The 19397-nt window shown below is 41.5% G+C and overlaps 1 long non-coding RNA gene across 1 annotated transcript in view; it reads left to right on the plus strand.

The window, feature by feature from the left end:
- The window catches only part of LOC112658820 (uncharacterized), a 14810-nt gene extending 980 nt beyond the window's left edge, over nt 1-13830 (plus strand). Inside the window, exons 2-4 of the long non-coding RNA XR_003135990.3 lie at nt 1-108; nt 9731-9834; nt 10737-13830. The exon at nt 1-108 is cut by the window's left edge and continues 90 nt beyond it. This is a non-coding gene — a long non-coding RNA (uncharacterized LOC112658820). The remainder of the gene's footprint in view (nt 109-9730; nt 9835-10736) is intronic.
- Nucleotides 13831-19397: the final 5567 nt, after the last annotated feature.

Raw genomic sequence — 19397 nt, forward strand, 5'->3', positions numbered from 1 at the left:
CTCATGACCCAATCACCTCCCAAAAGCTTCACGTCCAAATATCATCACACTGGGAGCTAAGATTTCCCTGTGACTTTGGGAGGATACAGACCACTCTCTCCATAAGAGGTAGGTATTCACCTTGGAGCCAAAGCTCTGTTCTCTAATTTGCCTCTCTGGTCCCTCCTACATCTCAGAGGCCAACGATCTCTGAGCCCTGCCTTCACCCATAAGCCCACATTCCTTTTTAAGTGCTAAAGTGGTTCCTTGGCATCTTGATTTCTTCTAAGGAAGAACGGACAGGGTATGTTCACAGAGCTCCCTACTGGAATCCCTGAACTCTGAAGAGGATGTCAGAGAAACGTTCAGATCCAAGTCCCCACCCGCCCCCCACCCCAAACAGAAACATTATAAACCAGGCCAGACAGGCCCTAGGAAAGAAAGTATGTGTCATCGTTAATTAAACTTGTTTCTTATAAAAAAAAGAAAAGAAAAAAAAAAAAGATACACAACCAAGACGGGAAGAACTAAATGTAACATCTGCACATTTAACAATTACATCTGCTTTCAGCAAAAATAACCCAAAATAGCTGGTGAGAGAAGGAAAGGGCCACATCCTGATTCTAACCCGGATTTGTTAGGGAGAGAGTTTATCATCTCAGTGGTTCAATTTCAGAGTTGAATCAACTGCATTTTTCTCAGTCAGCAAAATGAGTTCCTCTGTCTAATTTCCTGCTCATTTTCTCTGGCAAGTGGTAAGCAGAGGTTTTAGGGGAAATGGGAAAGCACGATTTTACCTCCAATTTGTAAACAGCTCCAATGGCTCCATTTGGAACTGAAGCCTTGGGCTGCCTTCAGATGTACCAGCCTGAACTTTTTATTTTTTCCCTCTCTCGACCCTCTCACCCAGCTTTCCTTTCAAATGTGTGACAAAACCAAATCCTTTCCTCCAGCATCTTGGTCTCCTCTCTCCTGAGGAAAAGAACATATGCACTGATCTTAGTTCAGCTGAAAACAGTGATTTCTACCCCCTAGTTGATATTTCTATGGGTTCCCTGAAACCCAACCTGGGTCTGGACAGAGAAGACATCCATACTACAAAAGGCTGTACCATTCGATCGTGGCTTCCCCTCCTTTTCTTCTATTCAGAAATGGTGAAAGAAAAATTGAGAAGGGCCCAGAGCATATTACTGAAATGATCAAAGGATACGTATAATCAGGTTTCCTCATAAAGGTAAACTATCACTGATTAAAGTGCATGGTTAGAAAGACAACATCTGGGAAGTCAGAACAACAGTGACAACAACAATAATACAGTTGTTTGAAAGCTAACAATTATTTGAGCATTTGCCATGTGCCAGGCATTGACACATACACAGGCACTTTCCCTAACTCAGGAACAGCCCCGTGGGTGAGCGATACGGCAACCCAAGAAAGTTGGTGTGACAGATGACGGGTAACCAGCCCCCGGCTCATGAGCTCAGTGGGCTGGGATTCAAATTGTTCTGACTCCAAACCTGGCTATTGGTGGTTGATGCTGCCCCTGGTTGTCTGGTTGGAGGTCACATAATAGGAAGCACTTTATGGGTTTAATTGCGGGCTTGCATGATTTGTTAAGCAGCAAACAGGCTAAAAACAAAGGTGGGCTAGTAAGGAGTTCGATTAATTCATTGATGAGAGCACAGGAGGAAAGAAAAAAATAAAAGACCATGAATGTTTAAGGAGTATCAGGAACTACTGAGTTTCATAATTTGGAGGAACTCCACTCTGCTCTTCAGCAACAAGCAAAAAAAAAAAAAAAAAAATCCATTGGTCATTCACTTTCAAACCCATCTAGATGCATTGGATGAATAGACCAAGACAGCCTGGCTTTCTCACTTTCTCAATTCCTTTCTTTCCTCTCTTCTTTCCTTCCTTTCTTCCAACAGTAAGTATTTATCCAGCATCAACTACTTGCTGACCACTGTATTAAGCACAGTACGTAAAATATAAAAATGAACAATACATAATTCCTGTCCACCATCAGCTTATATTTTAGGAAAAGAAAAGAAGAAAGGTATCAAAAATATTTTATGATGTGTAGCCTAGGGTAGGTAACGAGACAGAGGAACAAAACACTGTGGCTTCATGGGGAAAATGTATGGGTTGGCTTTGTGGTGGAAGAAGTCATGAGCTGGCCCTCAAAGGATGGAGGGGATTACAGACCCTGGTGCTCGTGAAGGAAGCAGTCTCAGCTCTGGTTGCCCAGCTATCAACCTGGTGTTGCATTCCCAAAGGACTGGCACATACTGTATTTCTGCTGTCATCAGGCGATGAATTCAATTTTAGATGAAATAAGGTAGAAAATAAAAGAGACTTTCACCTGAGCACAGGCTTTTCCATTAATGTTTAGCTGTGATCCCCGAAAATCAATGAGTCAGCAAGGGTTTATTGAAACTGACTGTGAACCCGGATTCCAGTTCGAGCCCATCTCCCTGTCAGAGGGTCCACTTGTCACCCTCCCGAGCAACTCCTTTCCATCCCTCCCTGGTAGGAAGTATGCCCTCACCCCTTTCATGTTTGACCTGTTGTCAGATTCCCCTTCAGTGGCAAAAGTATGGGGCTGGCCCAGTACGGCAGGGTTCTGTGCCAGGTTCCTGCAGATGGGATGGATGAAGGAAGGAGAGACAGTGGGTGGCAGCCTGAGAAGGGCCTCTGAACAAGGAAGACAGCACGGAAATCTGAATAAACTCAGTGAGAGAGGACCAGAGACTGGAGAGGCAGGGGGGTGAGGTGGGGGGAGCAGCTGTTTTGAGGATGATGAGCGGCAGGTGCTAGGAAATTTGGGGCAGACATAGTGCCCACAGCAGCCAGGAGGCCCAGACGGACAGAGCCCAAAGCCACCTGGCTCTGTGCCCTACAGCTTTCTTCTCACATTTGCTTTCCAGAGCCCCAGAGTCATACTCATGTTCCACAGTGTTCACCGGAGCCAAGATCATGGTCTTTGTAACTTCTCCTCCAGTTTCCATCCTTTTGGATTGTAGTAATGAAAATATCATAGAATAAGGAGCTTAGAAGCAACAGAAATGTATTGCTCACAGGTCAGGTCTGGAGGCTGGGAATTCGAAAATCAAGGTGCTGGCACTTTCACAGTGTCTGGTGAGAACCAGCTTCTTGGACCACTGACAGATGTCTCCTCACTGTGTCCTCATGTGGTCGGAGGGGCCATAGAGCTCTCCAGGGTCCTTTCTATAAGGACACTAATCCCATTCATGAGGGCTCCTCTCTCATGACCTAATTATCTCCCAAATATTCACCTACAAATACCGTCATCCTGGGGGTAGGTGACAACATATGAATTGGGGAGGGAGGAAGGGAGATACACACAGACCACAGCACATCTTTTCTTTCCTTTTCTTACCTCATTTTTGGTAATGAAATGGAAGTAACTGAAAGCTTAACACAGAAACTCCTCCTACTAATGCTTAATTATATGAACCACTTAGAAGAAAGGATAATTATAAGTGATAAAGGAGCTAAATATCATTACCATGGCAATCATATTACAGTGTATAAATGTTTCAAGTTAACACATTGTGCATTTTAAACTTATACCATGTTATGTTAATATATTCAACAAGAAAGAAAACAAAAGAAGAAAAAGAAAAAAGAAAAGAAGAAAAGAAAAGAAAAAGAAAAGAAAAGAAAGAAAAAAAGAAAAAAGAAAGAAAAGAAAAAAAGAAAAAAGAAAAGAAAAGAAAAGAAAAAAGAAAAGAAGAAAAGAAAAGAAAGAAAAGAAAAGAAAGAAAAGAAAAAAGAAAGAAAAGAAAAGAAAAGAAAGAAAAGAAAAGAAAAAGAAAGAAAAGAAAAGAAAAGAAAAGAAAAGAAAAGAAAAGAAAAGAAAAGAAAAGAAAAGAAAAGAAAAGAAAAGAAAAGAAAAGAAGAAACTCCCCTATTGGTCACCTGGTGTCAAGCCCAACTTGGCTTACATCTGCAGTTCTTCAGAATGACTCATTGCACCAACCTAGTGGCAAATGTCAAATCTAGAGTCATTGAGAAGAGAAAGGTGATAATCACCCCTGCCTTGTTCCCTGGACATTTTTAATGATCATGTTGGATTTGCCCACTGTTACCTCCTGAGGTAGCAAAAAAATTCATTTGTATTTATGGGTTATTCTTTCTCTATCACAACCATATCCTGAGGGCTGTCTATCTGCAGTTATTTGTTTTGTAAAATTCTTTAATTGGATTTCATTATCCAATATTCTATTCATTTTGACTTTAATATTTCATAGCTACATTCAAAGTGCCCAGAATGTTGGAATCAGAAAGAAGCCACTGAAGTCATCCGCTGAGATGGGTCACACCTGTTCTTGCTCTCAGGGAGCTTGTTCCCAGAGGCCTTTCAAGGCTGGAAAAGCAGCTCTTAAAAAAAAGTAATTTAAAAAATCAGCAAACTTTGGAAAGAACCCAATCCTCACCATACCAAAGGACACCGTATCATCTCTTCTGGATATTTTCAGGGTGGAAGTTATGATGCTGGCATCATGTTGAGGCCAAGCTCTTGAGGGCAAAGACAGAGTCAAAAGGAGGATCTGATGTCCCCTCTCCCCACCCAGCCTCTTGGATTTCTGGCAAAGAGTCAAGGAGAAAGAAGCTGATCCAGAAGCTGACTTTATAGGGGAATCAGGGCATCCATGGCATTTTTGTAGAGCCCAATGACTGTGTGGTACATGGGCAACTGTGTAGAACACCGCATGGCTTGCTCCACAAACCTGAAAGGACCCAGTACAAAGTGGGGGAAGAGAGAACCAGGCTTGGGCATGGCAACATGTGCCCCGAAATACACAACAGAAGCTTTAAGAGGTTGGACAACAGTGCCAGTGGAGGGTGGTAAAGAATGAAACAGCAAAGAGTTGCTCTGCAGCTGACACACATAGCACCCAGAAGAAACCAGATTCAGGTAAAAAGAGAATCTGGAGAGGTTCTGTAACATGCAAGTGGAGCACTGACTGGGTTATATAAGACTGGTGAAGCACTGACCTCTACCTCTGAAACCAATAATACATCATATGTTAATTAATTGAATTTAATTTTTTTTAAAAAACATACAACTGGAATGCTAAGTCAGTCACTGATATTTAATTAAGTCATGTTTCTTAGAGAGTCTTCATATGAGAATCCACAGACTGACATAAGAATTCCAATTTTATTGGTGGGCAGGGTTTCCCTTCCCCAGAACCACATGGGAATCACATCTCCTTACCATGTGATCCCACGCCAGCGCCTTCTGTTTCTCCACTGACATCTGGAACTCCATTTGGATCTACTTGTAGCCTTCGTACCTCCCCCCCCATACTATTGTTTTGCCCTCTGCTGGAAGACAGACAGGTGTATTGTTCCTATTGTGAGTTGAGTTCCTTCTTCACCATCCTCCTGACAGTAGCATCAGAACCTATTGTCTGTTTATGTTCTGGCCTAGAGCACACCCCTCAACCCGCATGGCAACCATTTACCTTACTCACAAAGAAAATATGCCATGGCATCTGGAGAAGAAACTCCAAAGTCAGGGAGATTTACAAAGCATTATAATCATGTGTATGACAAGAATGAAGTTTGTGGAGAACCCTGTCCTGACTGTGCAGATAGTATTTATAACTAACATTTATTATCTGACTGCTTAGAGGTTTACTATGTCCTTTCCTCTTTAGACCCCACAAAAATCAGATATGGTCTCAAGATCAGGGGCATGAGCCAGAAGCCATATAGTAAAGGTTCAAACTAGCAAGATAACTGAGAGGTAGTAATTTAGCTAATGAGATGAGAAGACAGAGTTGCTGTGGATCCGGTCTCTAACTGTGTAGCAAGGACTCTTTGGGCAGCCTTCCAGCATGTACAGCAAGCTTTGTTTCAAAGGAACAGATGCCTTGTCATGTTAGCAAGATCAAATGCTATGCTTGGGACTACCATGGGGATTGGTGGCATCCATTACATGTGATTATAAAAAATTATATATCATTATATAAAGGTTCCTACTCTGGTGAAACCAGAATCAGTGTCATATGACTTGGTAAGAGGATGATGCTTCTGTGCAAAGCAAAGGAAAGCTCGCCTTTTGGGTAGACATAGGTCTATGCCCAAAAACATGGCTTGGTTAGTGGCCACACACAGGATTTCAGTCCTCTGTGTTCTTTTGTGCAGTCCACAACCTACGCAACCTTACCCAGTGGTACAGGCCATGCTTTGGAATCTTTTCCCATTACATGGCATGTGTTGAAGACAGAGAGATAAGTAAAAGGAATATTTTGCCTCACAAGAGACATCGGTCTCGGCCTGTTGATTAATGGTGCCTGATCTCATCATCATTCCACCCTACCCTAGTCCCCATTCAGCACTACTAATAACCAAACTTAATAAGGAGCCACCCCAGCTGAAAGTTATTCTGGAGGCAAAACTGCTAAGTGAAACAAATACATGGGCTTCCCTCTAATCTTGCTTGTCCCTGTCACTTTTCCTATCAACTTAGAACTGAGATTTTTCCATTATAACAAAAAAAAAGTTGTTGACATCCTCGTTCTGTGACAGCCTTATCCTTATCTAAAATGCCGCTATTTCATCATTTTGGGGATATCACTGCCTCCAAGTTTTCCATCTCTGATGCCCAGGCTAGGTTAAAGAGGCTCCTCTAGCACCGTCTCCTTGCCTTGACCATTCTGACCACGTTCTCCTATAATTACTTCTTTACTTTCTGTCTGTCCTAATGAGGTATAAGCAATATGGGAGCAGAAACAAGGACTTATTCACCTTTGCTTGGCTTAAAATATTTGTAAAATGAAAGGTCTAAGGAAGAAAAATAGTGTTGATTGTGCACTGTATTGGTTTGCTAGGCCCGCTCTAACAAAAGTACCACAAGCAACAGAAATGTATTGTCTCACAGTTCTAGAGGCCAAAGGTCCAAAATCAAGATACTGTCAGGGCCGCGCTCCCTCTGAAGGTGCTGGGGAAGAGCCAGTCTGTGTTTCTCCTAGCTTCTGGTAGCTCCCAGGCCTTCTCTAGCTTCAATCCTCTGTCTTCACGGGTCTCTCCCTGCATGTCTTTCCATCATCTTCCCTCTGTGTCTGTCTCTCTAATCCAAATTTTCCCTTTTATAAGGACACCAATCATTTCGGATTTAGCCCTGCTCTAATGATCACATTTGAATTTGATTACCTCTGTAAACACCCTATTTCCAAATAACGCCATATTCTAAGGCCCTGGGGTTTTGGATTTCAACACATCATTTGAGAGGCTACAATTCATGAAATCTGTGATATGTGCCTATTATTTAGCCAACATTTCCATGTGGTGATTTTACTTAATCCTCGTAGAAACCCCATGCAGTAGGTAGTATAATTCTCATTATTCATGATACTGCAAACTTAGACTCTGTGGGAGAGCACAAGGTAGCAATGAGTTTAGTACCTGTGTGCATGTGGCTTCAGTACCAGTCAGGGTGTCAAGGTTAAATAGAGATGATGTTAAATAGAGATGATGACAGAACCAGTGTTTGTGTCATTTGGAGATGTACTACAAGAAAAATGATTATCATATAGTATCTATCTAGTACAGACTGACAAAAATTAGCTAACATCATATCATGATATGACTCTAACTACGTCCTCCTGAGAAGGAGCCTCAGGGACAGCACCAGATTTCACCTAGAAATGAGCCATGAATCTCCAACTCATCCAGGAGGGTGAAACTTTTCTAGCAAAGTCCACTCATCCTTGTGTTCATGAAGAAGCCATCTGTTTCCTTTCCAGCACCCCTTCCTCCAGCTCTGATATGATACTCTGAGCAAAACAGGAATATCCAGGAGCAGCAGCCCAGCCCAGACATCCTCCTCTCTGACATACTATTCCACTGCCGCTAGCTTGCTCATCTGTCCCTTCCCCATCTTTGTCCTTATTGTCACCATTTCACAATGACATGTAACAAAGGGGTATGTTACATGTAACCATAAACCACAGAAATCCTCTAGAGATCTTCAATCAAAGGATACCAGGGACAGGAAAAGAGTTGCATCTTGAGTCCTTAATAATCTCCAACAAAGCAAAATCCACACTTTTTGGAAGGTTCTTTTTTATTTATTTATTTGTTAATTTTTTTATAATAAATTTATTTTTTATTGGTGTTCAATTCGCCAACATACAAAATAACACCCAGTGCTCATCCCGTCAAGTGTCCCCCTCAGTGCCCGTCACCCATTCACCCCCACCCCCTGCCCTCCTCCCCTTCCACCACCCCTAGTTCGTTTCCCAGGGTTAGGAGTCTTCATGTTCTGTCTCCCTTTCTGATATTTCTCACACACTTCTTCTCCCTTCCCTTATATTCCCTTTCACTATTATTTATATTCCCCACATGAATGAGAACATATAATGTTTGTCCTTCTCCAATTGACTTACTTCACTCAGCATAATACCCTCCAGTTCCATCCACGTTGAAGCAAATGATGGGTATTTGTCATTTCTAATGGCTGAGGAATATTCCATTATATACATAAACCACATCTTCTTTATCCATTCATCTTTCGATGGACACCGAGGCTCCTTCCACAGTTTGTTAATTTTAAAGAGAAACAGAGAGGTGGGGAGGGGCAAAGGGAAAGAGAGAATCTTAAGCAGGCTCCACCCCCAGTGCAGAGCCCAACAGGGGGTTCAATCTCACAACCCTGAGATCATGACCTGAGCTGAAGTCAGGAGTCAGTCCTTAACCAATTGAGCTACCCAGGTGACCCTGGAAGGATCTTTCAACAACTAGAAACTTAACAACAGTCCCAAAGTCTGCATCTTACCCAAACCGCTTTCCTTCTTTCCTTTGTGCTTAAGATGGTCTAAACTTGAGAGTGTGGTGCCAGAAAACAGATCAGGATTAAGCACCAGCAACATCATTTCCGGTCTATGTGACCATGGGCAAGCTACTTAATTTTTCTGTCTCCCCTTCTGTAAAATGGGTAACAATTTCTGCTTCACAGGTCCTTGTGTGAAATACTCAACATGTAGGGCTTAGTAGGCATTCAATACATATTTTCTCTTCTCTTCCCATCTTTCTTTGCGTCATTTGTAACTGTTCATATGCAAACACATATTTATATAGAATATTAGAACAATTCTATGTACAGACTGGGAGATAATATGGACCCTAAATCCACTGATGCAACTTGTATCTTAAAATCCAAAAGTGTGTTTGGTTAAAAAAATTCTGGAGATGGACAGTGGTAATGGTTATACAACAAAGTGAATGTAGTTAATGCCACTGAAACTTAAAAATGGCTAAAAGTGTATATTATGTATTGTTCACCACATTTTTTAATTTGAAAAAAATTAAAATAAGTTTATTCTGAGTCTATTTTCCTTAGTGCTCAAGAAAAAAAGAATGGAACCATAAATGTTTAATACTTGACATGGCTTCTCCATTAACTAACATTTTTCACAAAGTTTTCACCATTGTATAAATCTTTTCAGATTTCTTTGATCCTGAAATTTTGGCAGACATTAGCACGATAATAATGTGTTCAAAGGCATTGTTTAAATTTTTTCTCAAGATGCTTTGTTCTTTGTAAGGGTAGCAGTCCCTTTAACTGAAGCTGGGAACAGATTCAAACTCTGGTAATGGGACAGGAAAATATCTCTTATCAGTGAAATGCAGAAAGGGAAGATCTTGGCCCTCTTGAACTTCATATTCCTAAAATGATTTGCCACCCACCTCTCCCTCTTTTTCTCTTTTTCCAAAGGAAAGAAAACAGAGAAGGAAGATCCCTGACTGATGGCAAAGCAAGTAAACAAATGTATTCAAATATCCCAAAAAGAGTGAAAAAGGGAGAATATTTCACTGAGAGTAAGTGGCCTTGAGCACGTTGACTTTGGATTTATCTGAAACGGTTTTTTCAGGTCTTATTATAGGCTTGCTTTTAAGATGACTGTGCTACATAATTTCTTATGAATTAGATCATTTAAAAGTCACCATGACCCTGTGAACTAATACTATCCCTCTTTAAAAGACTTTTTAAATCAAGTACAAAGAGGTTAAAATCAATTATCCAATTATGATGACTGAAACTGGTACCCAGTCAGTAATTTCAGAAAGCTATTCTTAGCAGAACTACATTTTTGATAAAGTATGGAGACCAGGCATATTAAGTGGGGCAGAGTGTCAGCCTCCAACCAGGGCTGTTGCCCAAGTTCCTGAAGCTACGTGAGGGTACAGCCTTACTGCCCTCGTGCTTTGGGGGCAGCGTGGAGTCCTGCCTGGGCCTGGCTTGCCTTCCTCCCTATTCTGCCGACATACTTGTAACCTATTCAGCCGTGTTTCTTCACCGAGTGTTCATCATGCCTCTCCCACCAGGCCCTCGGATAGAGGCAGGATCACTGCATGAACAAGGTGGGTGCAGTGTTTGCTCTCAGGGCACTTCTGGTTTATAGGCAAGAACAACAGGGAAAGGACAAACTTGTGAACACAGGACCCAACAGTCCACACATGTATTAGTCTCCTGCCTCTGCTGCGCTAAATCACCACAAACATACTGGTTTGCACAACCCTAATGTACTATCTTCCAGTTCCAGAGGTCAAAAGTCAGTAATGGGCCTCCAGGTCTAAAACCAAGGTGAATACAGCCTTGTGTTCCTTTTGCAGGTTCCAGGGAAGAATGTATTCCCTTGCTCTTCAGCCAGCCACATTCTCTGGCTCACAAATGTCTCTCTCTCCATCTTTAAAATGTTGCCTCTGTGTCTTTCTTCCAGAATCACATCTTCCTTGGAGTTTCTCCTACTTCTCTTGTCCACTTTAAGGGATTCCCGTGATCACATTGGACCCACCTGGATAATCTAGGATGATCTCTACATCTCAAGGTTCTTTTTTTTTTTTTTCTTTTTTTTTTTTTAATTTTCATCTCAAGGTTCTTAATCACACCTACAAAGTCCTTTTTACCATATAACACAACAGATTCTGGGGATTAAGACAGAGACGTCTTTGGGGATTCTTACTCTGTCTTCCTCATCAAACCAGACTGAAGGACACACCCAAGCTCCCAAAGGAGGGGCTGACTTCAGAAAGACCCTTTCCATGAAAAAAAATAAAAAATTAAATAAACCCTATGCCAAATCAAAATATTCAAACCCAGCACTACCAAGTAACAGCAAACCCCTAATAATCTTGAATCATTCATAGTTAGTTACAGAGAGATAATGAGTTTGTCTGAGCTGGCAGGGTCAGTGTAAAAGTATTTATGCATCCTAGAGCAGTTCCTCAAAAAATTAAAAACAGAATTACCACATGATCCAGCAATTTCCTTCCTAAATGTGTACTAAAAAAAATTGAAAGCGGGGATTCAAATAGATACGTGTAAACCCATATTCATTGCAGCATTATTCACAACAGCCAAAAGGTGGAAAAAACCCAAGTGTCCATTGACGGATGAATGGATGAAAAAGTGTGGTCTATACATACAAAGGATTCTTCAACTTTAAAAAGAAGGGAATCCTGACACAGGCTATAACATGGATGAACCTTGAAGATATGTGAATTGAAATAAGCCTGTTACAGGAGGATGAATACTGCATGATTCCACTTATATGCAGTACTTAGAGTTGTCAATTTTTAGAGACAGAAAGTGGAATGGTGGTTGACAAGGACTAGTGGCAGGTGAAATGAGTTAGTGTTTCATGGGGACAAAGCTTCGGTTTCAGGGAAAGTGACAAAGTTCTGGAGATGGATGGTGGTGATGGCTGCACAACAGTGTGAAGGTACTTAATGCCATTGAATGAGCAGTTAGGATGACAAATTTTATGTTATGTATATTTTACCACAGTTTAAAACAAAGGTCTTTGTGGATTTTTATAAAGTTCCGATCATGAAAAAATGAAACAGAAATACCAACCAGAGAGGCTCTGATGAAAGTGTACTGTGTTTTGCTCAATTCTTTGCATTTATCAGCTCTCCTAGTTCCCAAGCTTGTATTTATCTAAACGGTGTCAGACCAGGGAGAGACGGCACAAAGGGGCCAGGCTGTCTCCAGCATTCCATCCCAGGCTATCCCCAGCATGCCGTCCTCTTTCTTGGAGTCCAGGCCAGGATGTTCTTCCTTTTTATTTTGTCACATCCCCTCACCCCCACCCCACATCTCCCATTCTAATCAGCTTGTCAGAAGTTCTTTGATGGCCAGCTGCCCAATAAGTACCAGTTGCCATAGCTTCTCCATACCACCAGCCCGCCTTTCTCAGAATCCAGGGCAACACAAGATTTGCCTGCCATTTGTTCTTGTGAAGGGACCACACAGGTGTAGACTATAACTCTCAACCACTTATGTGCGCTTCTCTGTAATGTGTTTGTATCTCTAGAAGATTACGTTTCTCTTAAACGTTTCCAATTCTTTGTGCCTTTATTCTTCCCTTCTTGTTGAAAACGAAACACACATCTCTCTCAAGCAGCTCACCAGCCTTGCATATAAGCTGACACGGAGAATCGAACCCTTGTAAAAAAGAAATTATGTGCTGGACAGAGTCCAGGTCTGCCCCCCAAGAATTCCAAAGGCTCTCAAAGCCCTCCAAGACACAGGCGTGTGGGGTCCCTGGAGGGTAGAAGAGAAGAGATGGCATATTGAGGGAACCACACAGAGCATGGCAGCTGATGGTGGCCCATTAGCCACACAGTTCCACACAAGCCATAGGGGCCATGTGGGGGGGAAAAACACATTATAAGGTAGAAACTAGTAAACCCCTAGAGCTGCTGTAAAGTCTGCCAATAAAAAGGTAACACCTGTAAAGTACTCAATGCCCATACTTGATGTGTATACAGCAAATGCCCAATAATGAGACCTATCACCACCCATTATTATTGTTACTACAAGACTTGGGATACATTTTGATCCAGTCATAACTGTGTATTGGGCTTAGCATGTCGCTCAAAGATAATATGCCCTAACTAACTGTTTATGGCCTGAGGAAAGACCTAAGGGTCTTTTTTCATGGAGTGTAGAAAAAAAGAAGCAGAGAATCAGCATCTGTGTATCTGAAAGATGGGCCCACGGGAGATTCCCACGTGTTTGGCAAGTGGAATGAGGCTCTCGTTCTAACTGCAGGACTGTTAAGCAGTGTTCCAACTGTGATGTGGTTCTTCACATAGACTTTTCTGCAAAAGTAGAAGTGGAGTAGAATCCTGGAGTCCTTATATAAAATGGGAGTGAGGTCAGAGTTTGAGTTCCAACCAGACCACGGATGATGGACGAGCTGCCTCATTTATTGAGTATGTGTTTTTAGCTTTCTGGATCACAGTTTCCTGGACTAAATGATCTCAGCTATCTTTCTGGCTCTAATAACCTATGTGCTGGGGCACTCTAGCCCACTGGCAGTTACGTATTTCAAGGCAACTAAATAAACTCAGTATTTTTTACAAACTCATCTCTCCTGAGTTGAAAATAAACCACTTCCTCTGATCCTGGTTATTCCATGGATAAATGATAAAAATTTGGTCTCTGGATTTACCAGCCTGACAGCAAAGCCCCACATCATGGAGAGGGACCCAAGATAAAGTCTCTTTTTGTCTTCAAATCTCTCAACTGTAATATGCTCTAGCCTCCTCTTTTCCAACTACAAAATAAAGGTGAAGTCAAACCTCAGTTTGCAAAGAATGATTGAGCTTTAAAAATGAAAAAAAATCATGAATTATACATTTGGATACACACAAGCCATGCTATTCATTTATTTTCCAAGTGTTGCTCGGTAGCAAATTTACATTACCAGTCAAATAGGAAAAAAAAATGTGGTCTGTTTCTTTTGGATCTATACTTGATTCTGTTTTCCTCCTGAGAGCTCCCACCTACCATGTAGCAGAGGAAAGATAATTAATTATGACTGATTTTCCATCTTAGTTAGATGTACTGACTTAAACAGTCTCTTTGGTATTCATTCATGGGGGATTTATATCTCAGTCCCTCTCCTGCCACACCCACCTCTTTCAAGTGGTACCTGGTATATGGGGGAGGAGGCCTCCTGTGACCTCATGGTGGCAGGGTAAAGGGATTCAGGGATCTAGGAACTACTCAGCCCCATTGTATCTTGGACAATATGGCATTAAGGTGGTTTGATCTTCTCTGTTGGATCTGCCAGTCTGCTGATGACTTCTGTGCCTCATAACCCTGTGGTCCATTCCATTTCTGTAATCCTCCCACTGACTCAGCCTCCATTCAGTCTGAGTTCCCTCCCCAGGCTCTGTGGTGGGGACCAGCCAGCCCATGACTTTCAGAGTAGTACTTATGCTGTTTGAAAGACTAGCTAGGGTTGAGAGTGTCAACCAGATTTTTTTCCCTGTCCAACCATGTCATACCACCACGCTGGATCACCCTCTGCTAGTATAATCCCTGCATGGCATTCTCCTCCAGGGTTCCAAACGGTGAAGGGGTAAAGCATGCCCCACCCTCTGCCCCCCATATTCCTTTGATCTATCTAAGTACTATACTGGTAATTAACAACAAGCTCTCCAGGAATTTGAAGTATTTGCCAATTATCATGGTACAGATATCCCTACCATGTCCAATTTCAAGCTGCAAACTATTTTAACAATCAACTTTGCAAAATTCCTGAAATTTTTTAAAAGACTTTGTTTATTTATTCATGAGAGACACAGAGAGAGAGGCAGAGACATAGGCAGAGGGAGAAGCAGGCTCCCTGCGGGGAGCCCAATGTGAGACTTGATCCGAAGATCCTGGGATCAGGACCTGAGCCACCCAGGCACCCCTGCAAAATTCCTGAAATTTTAACAGTTAGCTCTAAAGAGCTGATACAAAACCAGATCCAATCCATCTCTGACACTCTAACACTCTAAATACTCCCCAGCATAAGTAGAGAAAATTGCAACATATTTCCTGCCTCCTTTTCACTATTTTTTCATTCATCATCTTCCAGGATAGAGAGGAATGGATTTTCCCTAGTTCTGCTACCCAGAGCAGCAAGCTGTGCAACCAAAGCAGCAGTGAGCACATGATGCACAATTAAGGCATCTTTTCTAAACTATGGAATGAATGGAACCCCTCCCAACCAGGCATGGTTCTTGAGATGCTAAAAAAAATATATCATTTTTTCCTTTACCAAAACCTATTGTCAGGCTGGAGATATCAATTTTGAATGTCAGAAGCTGAAAATTCAGCTATTCAGACATTTCTATTCATCTGTCTTCAAGTTCATTGGCTCTTTTCTCTCATTTCCATGAAGCCCACTTAATGTTTAAAATTTTGGTTACTATATTTTTCATTTTTATAATTCCCATTTGGTTCTTTTCACTATTTAGTATTTTTTGTTTGCTGAGACTTTCTACCCTTTCACTCATTTCAAGAGGGTTTGCCATTACTTCTTGGAGCATTCTTATAATTGCTGCTTTAAAGTCTGTGAGATAATTCCAATATCTGTGACATCATGGCTTTGGCACCTGTTGGATCTTCTCCCATGCAAGTTAAAATTTTCCCAGTTCTTTGTATGCTAAGTAATTTTAGATTATTTCTTGGATATTTTGGGTTTTATGTTATAAGACTCCAGTCTTATTTCAAACCTATGGGGAATGTTGATGGCTTTGTTTAAGCAGGGAAACTGTTTAGCAGGCTTTGTTGGGTTCAGGCTACAATTTTGGAGCAGCCTTCTGCCCATGTGGTTTAAGGATCAGTACCATTGTCAAAGCTTTTGAAACATTATTCAGACGTTTCCCACATGTGTGTCATCCAGTAGGCAGTCTGAGTGCTGGGCTGTGGTGTATCCAAAGGGTCAATTCTCAAAGTCTGTGACATTCTGTTTAGGTTCAGAGCCATTCATGTGCAGACCAGGGGTGAGTCCAGAAGTTCAAAAACAACTTTATAAAATTGCTTTCCTGAGCTCCTTCCTCTCCATGATCTCCCCAATATTTTCTGGTCTTTTCAGTCTCCAGCCAGAGTGTGGGGATTTATTTACTCAATCTAACACATAGTTGGTGCAACTGAAGTTATGCCTGTGACCAAGCAATGAAAGAAAGTTTAAAAAACAATAACAATAGTTCAGCCCACCTTCTTGGGACCACAACTTTTCCCGACTGGTGAGGAAGTTTTCCCCTCCCACACAGTTTTGGGGCTCCCATTGTTATCACTGTTCCTACTTGCTTAGAGGCTGAAATGAAAAAGAATGGAGAAAAGAGGGAAAATATGGGGATTTTCCCACTTCCTGTTAGCATTATGAGATCCCTTATCCACTCCTCAAATCTGAACCAGAGAGCTTCTTCTGGATTTTTCTTTGTGTTCCTGCCACCTTCCAGGTTTCAGGTTGTGCTGAATCCAGGAAATATTGAAAAGGAAAAAATGTAAACTCACCACTGGCTTAGTGGTGCTTCAAATGTTGATCTTCTCTGATCCACTTACTACTGTTTACCTTCAGAGTCCTTAAATAGCTGCCCCATGCATTCTGTCTGGGTTTTATACCTGATTTAAGGAGGAGAGACTGGATGGGGTGTGTTTGATTCATCTTATCTGAAACTAGAACCCTCACAATATAGTCCGAGAAATCTTTCTAAAGCACAAATCTGGTTAAATCACTCCTGTGCTTAAAGTTCTATAAAGTCCCCTGCCTTGTGCCCTGTGATGCCATCTGCTCTGTGATCTGGCCTCTCGTCCTCTCTCCAGATTCCAACCACTCCACCTTTTAGTCTACTCTGAAACAACTGAGCACTTGCAACTCCTGGAATGCACAGTGCTCTCCTGACCTCCCTAGCCTTTGCCTATGTTGCTCCCTTACCTAGAATCTCCTTCTCCTTTCCTGGATACTTCCCCATAAATCTCAGTTGAGTTGTTGCTTTCTCTAGGAAAATGTCTCTTACTCACAAGAATGGATTAGTTTTTTCTACAACAAGCTCCCATTGTATTTTACCACAGTACTTCACCACTCTGTGCCACAGTTACCTGTTTGCATATCTGTCTTTCCCAATAGACTGTGAGCACCTTGCATGCAAGCATAATGCTTTCATGAGTTTCTAATAAAGGTCTAGCATATGGTAGGTTCTAATCAATATCTGTGGAAATGAATCATGTCTGTATCAGCAATGCTCCTAAGAAGTGGACTTTCCACCCCTGAACTGCTGCCTCCTTGGCATTTGGTGCTCTGTCAACAATGTGCTCTACCCTGGATCTTAGACTCCACCCCAGATCCTGGTTTGCACCTCTCCAAACTTCCATTGTCTGAACTCCCATGTTTTGGGGCCCATCTTTAGATTCAGGTAACTGAGTGCTGCTCACTCATATGATCACTCCTTGACCTCAGTCAGTATCTATAGACTTGATTAGTATAAGTATTCACCATGCCCTAAGAAGTAGATTTCCTCTGCTGGACCTTTGTCCAAGCCCCTGTTAGCTACCAGATACTAATCACATGGACCATGATTTTTGAGTTCACTTTACTACCCCACCCCATCTGCTTACCTAGGCCTGCACTGTGCAAAAGAAATCTGGTATGCAAGCCACAGGTATAATTTTAAATTTTCTAGTAGCCACATTTTAAAATAGGAAAAATAAACAGGTGAGATAACTTTCAATAATATATTTTATTTAACACAATATATCCAAAATTTATCATCCCAACATTTAATCAGTATTTTAAAAATTATCTAGGAAGTATTTCATATTCTTGTGTTCATACTAAAAATCCAAAATCTAGTTTGTATTTTATACTCACAGCACATCTCAAATTGGGATAGTCTTATTTCAAGTGTTTAATGGCTACCCATGACCAGTGGATGCTATATCGGACAACTTGTGACTGAAGACTGGGTATTAAGTTGTTAGCAATAGCTAATGTTTACTGTGTACTTACAACATGATCAGCACTCTGTACTGAGCCTCTAAGATTTTTCATGCATTATCTAATTTAATTCTCATAGCAATCCTATAAACTAGGGACTATCACAAATAAGGAACAATCCAAGAAATTAAGGCCAAGGTGACACAAGTGGTTCAGTGGCAGGGCCAAAGCTAGAACCAGACTGGGGTATCCAGAAGAGGCCCCTGTCCTCTTCTACTGCCTTCTAACTTGTGGGACACTTAGTAAACACAGAATTTGCTAACCTTCAGATTGTCACACATTGAAAAAACACTTAAGAGTCAAAAATGCTATGGGTAATATAGTTAAAAAGTTTAGATGGGAAAATTCATGTTTTGAAAGTCAGAGAATAGCCATATCCTTCCAGAAAACATCCCATGTGCCATTACAAAGAATGGTACCAGGTTAAATGAATAACAAGCTGGGTGAAGGGTAACATTTATTATGTTCTCAAGCTTTGAAAGCTTCAAAAGGAATTAGTTTAGAAAAAGTTAATTTTTAGCAGATTTGACAGACAATTAAAATCAAGCTGGTTTCCTTCTTGGTCCCTTCATTCAGCAAACTCTGTTAGCCTGGCACACAGTGGGGGGGGGTTTAAGCTGTTTTCTCACATGCTGTTTTCAAAGACTTCTCCCTGATGAGCATCAGTGGTTTCCTTCTCTTATCCCTGCTAACTAAGAGAGTGCCGTCCTAGCAATAGAAAGGTGGGATCTGCTGGTTCCCCCAGCCTGTGGAATACATTCTATCTCCCAGTCACAGTCCTGGGTGATTAAGCTTTTCTTTGTCCCATCATTTAGCCCATGGGAAATATTTACTCCTTTCGCCTTCAAACCTTATATACAAAATATAGATCTTTTTCATTTAGGATTAATTCTGTGTGGAGGGACAGAAAATCAAGCAGTAATTTACACAAGTTAGACGTTTATTTTTCTCTCCCATGAACTTAGGTCGTCCATGATCAGTGGGGCTTGAATTTCTTTCATTTTGTGACTTCATCATCTTCCCATAGAGAGCTCCTGTCTCATGGTCCAAAATGGCTGTTCAGGTCTAGTCATCTCATAATAATCCATCCAGCGAGAGGGGAGAAAGAGCAAGGAAGGGGTGTACAATCCTCTTCTTTTAAGAGCCATTTCTGAAAGTTGTTTATGCAGCTTACACACATACCATTTTGGCCAGAACTCAAGAGATAAGACAAGAAGTATAATCTTTGCTCTAGGTGTCTGCAGGAGCAATGAAAATGTGCTTCTTTGATCTGTGATGGCAGGAAGCACAATTGTCCAAGAGGCCCCAGCTGCTACACTATGAAATCCATCACCACATTTGCAGCAAGGCCATGTTTCCCACAGGCTGCTCCTGGCCAATGATTGGGTACATCAGGGATATCAAGGCAGGCTTATTTCTAGGAGTCATAAGACTTCTCTGTTGGGTGACATTGGCTGGAGAAATGTACTACTTATCTGTTGCTGCACAACAAACTACTTCAAAACATAGTGGGTCCAAACAACACACATTTATCTCACAGTTTCTGGGAGCCTGGAATTCAAACATACTTCAGCTGGGAGCTCCGCTTCAAGACCTCAC

The sequence above is a fragment of the Canis lupus genome, chromosome 35, assembly GCF_003254725.2.
Source record: "Canis lupus dingo isolate Sandy chromosome 35, ASM325472v2, whole genome shotgun sequence".
Lineage (NCBI taxonomy): Eukaryota > Metazoa > Chordata > Mammalia > Carnivora > Canidae > Canis > Canis lupus.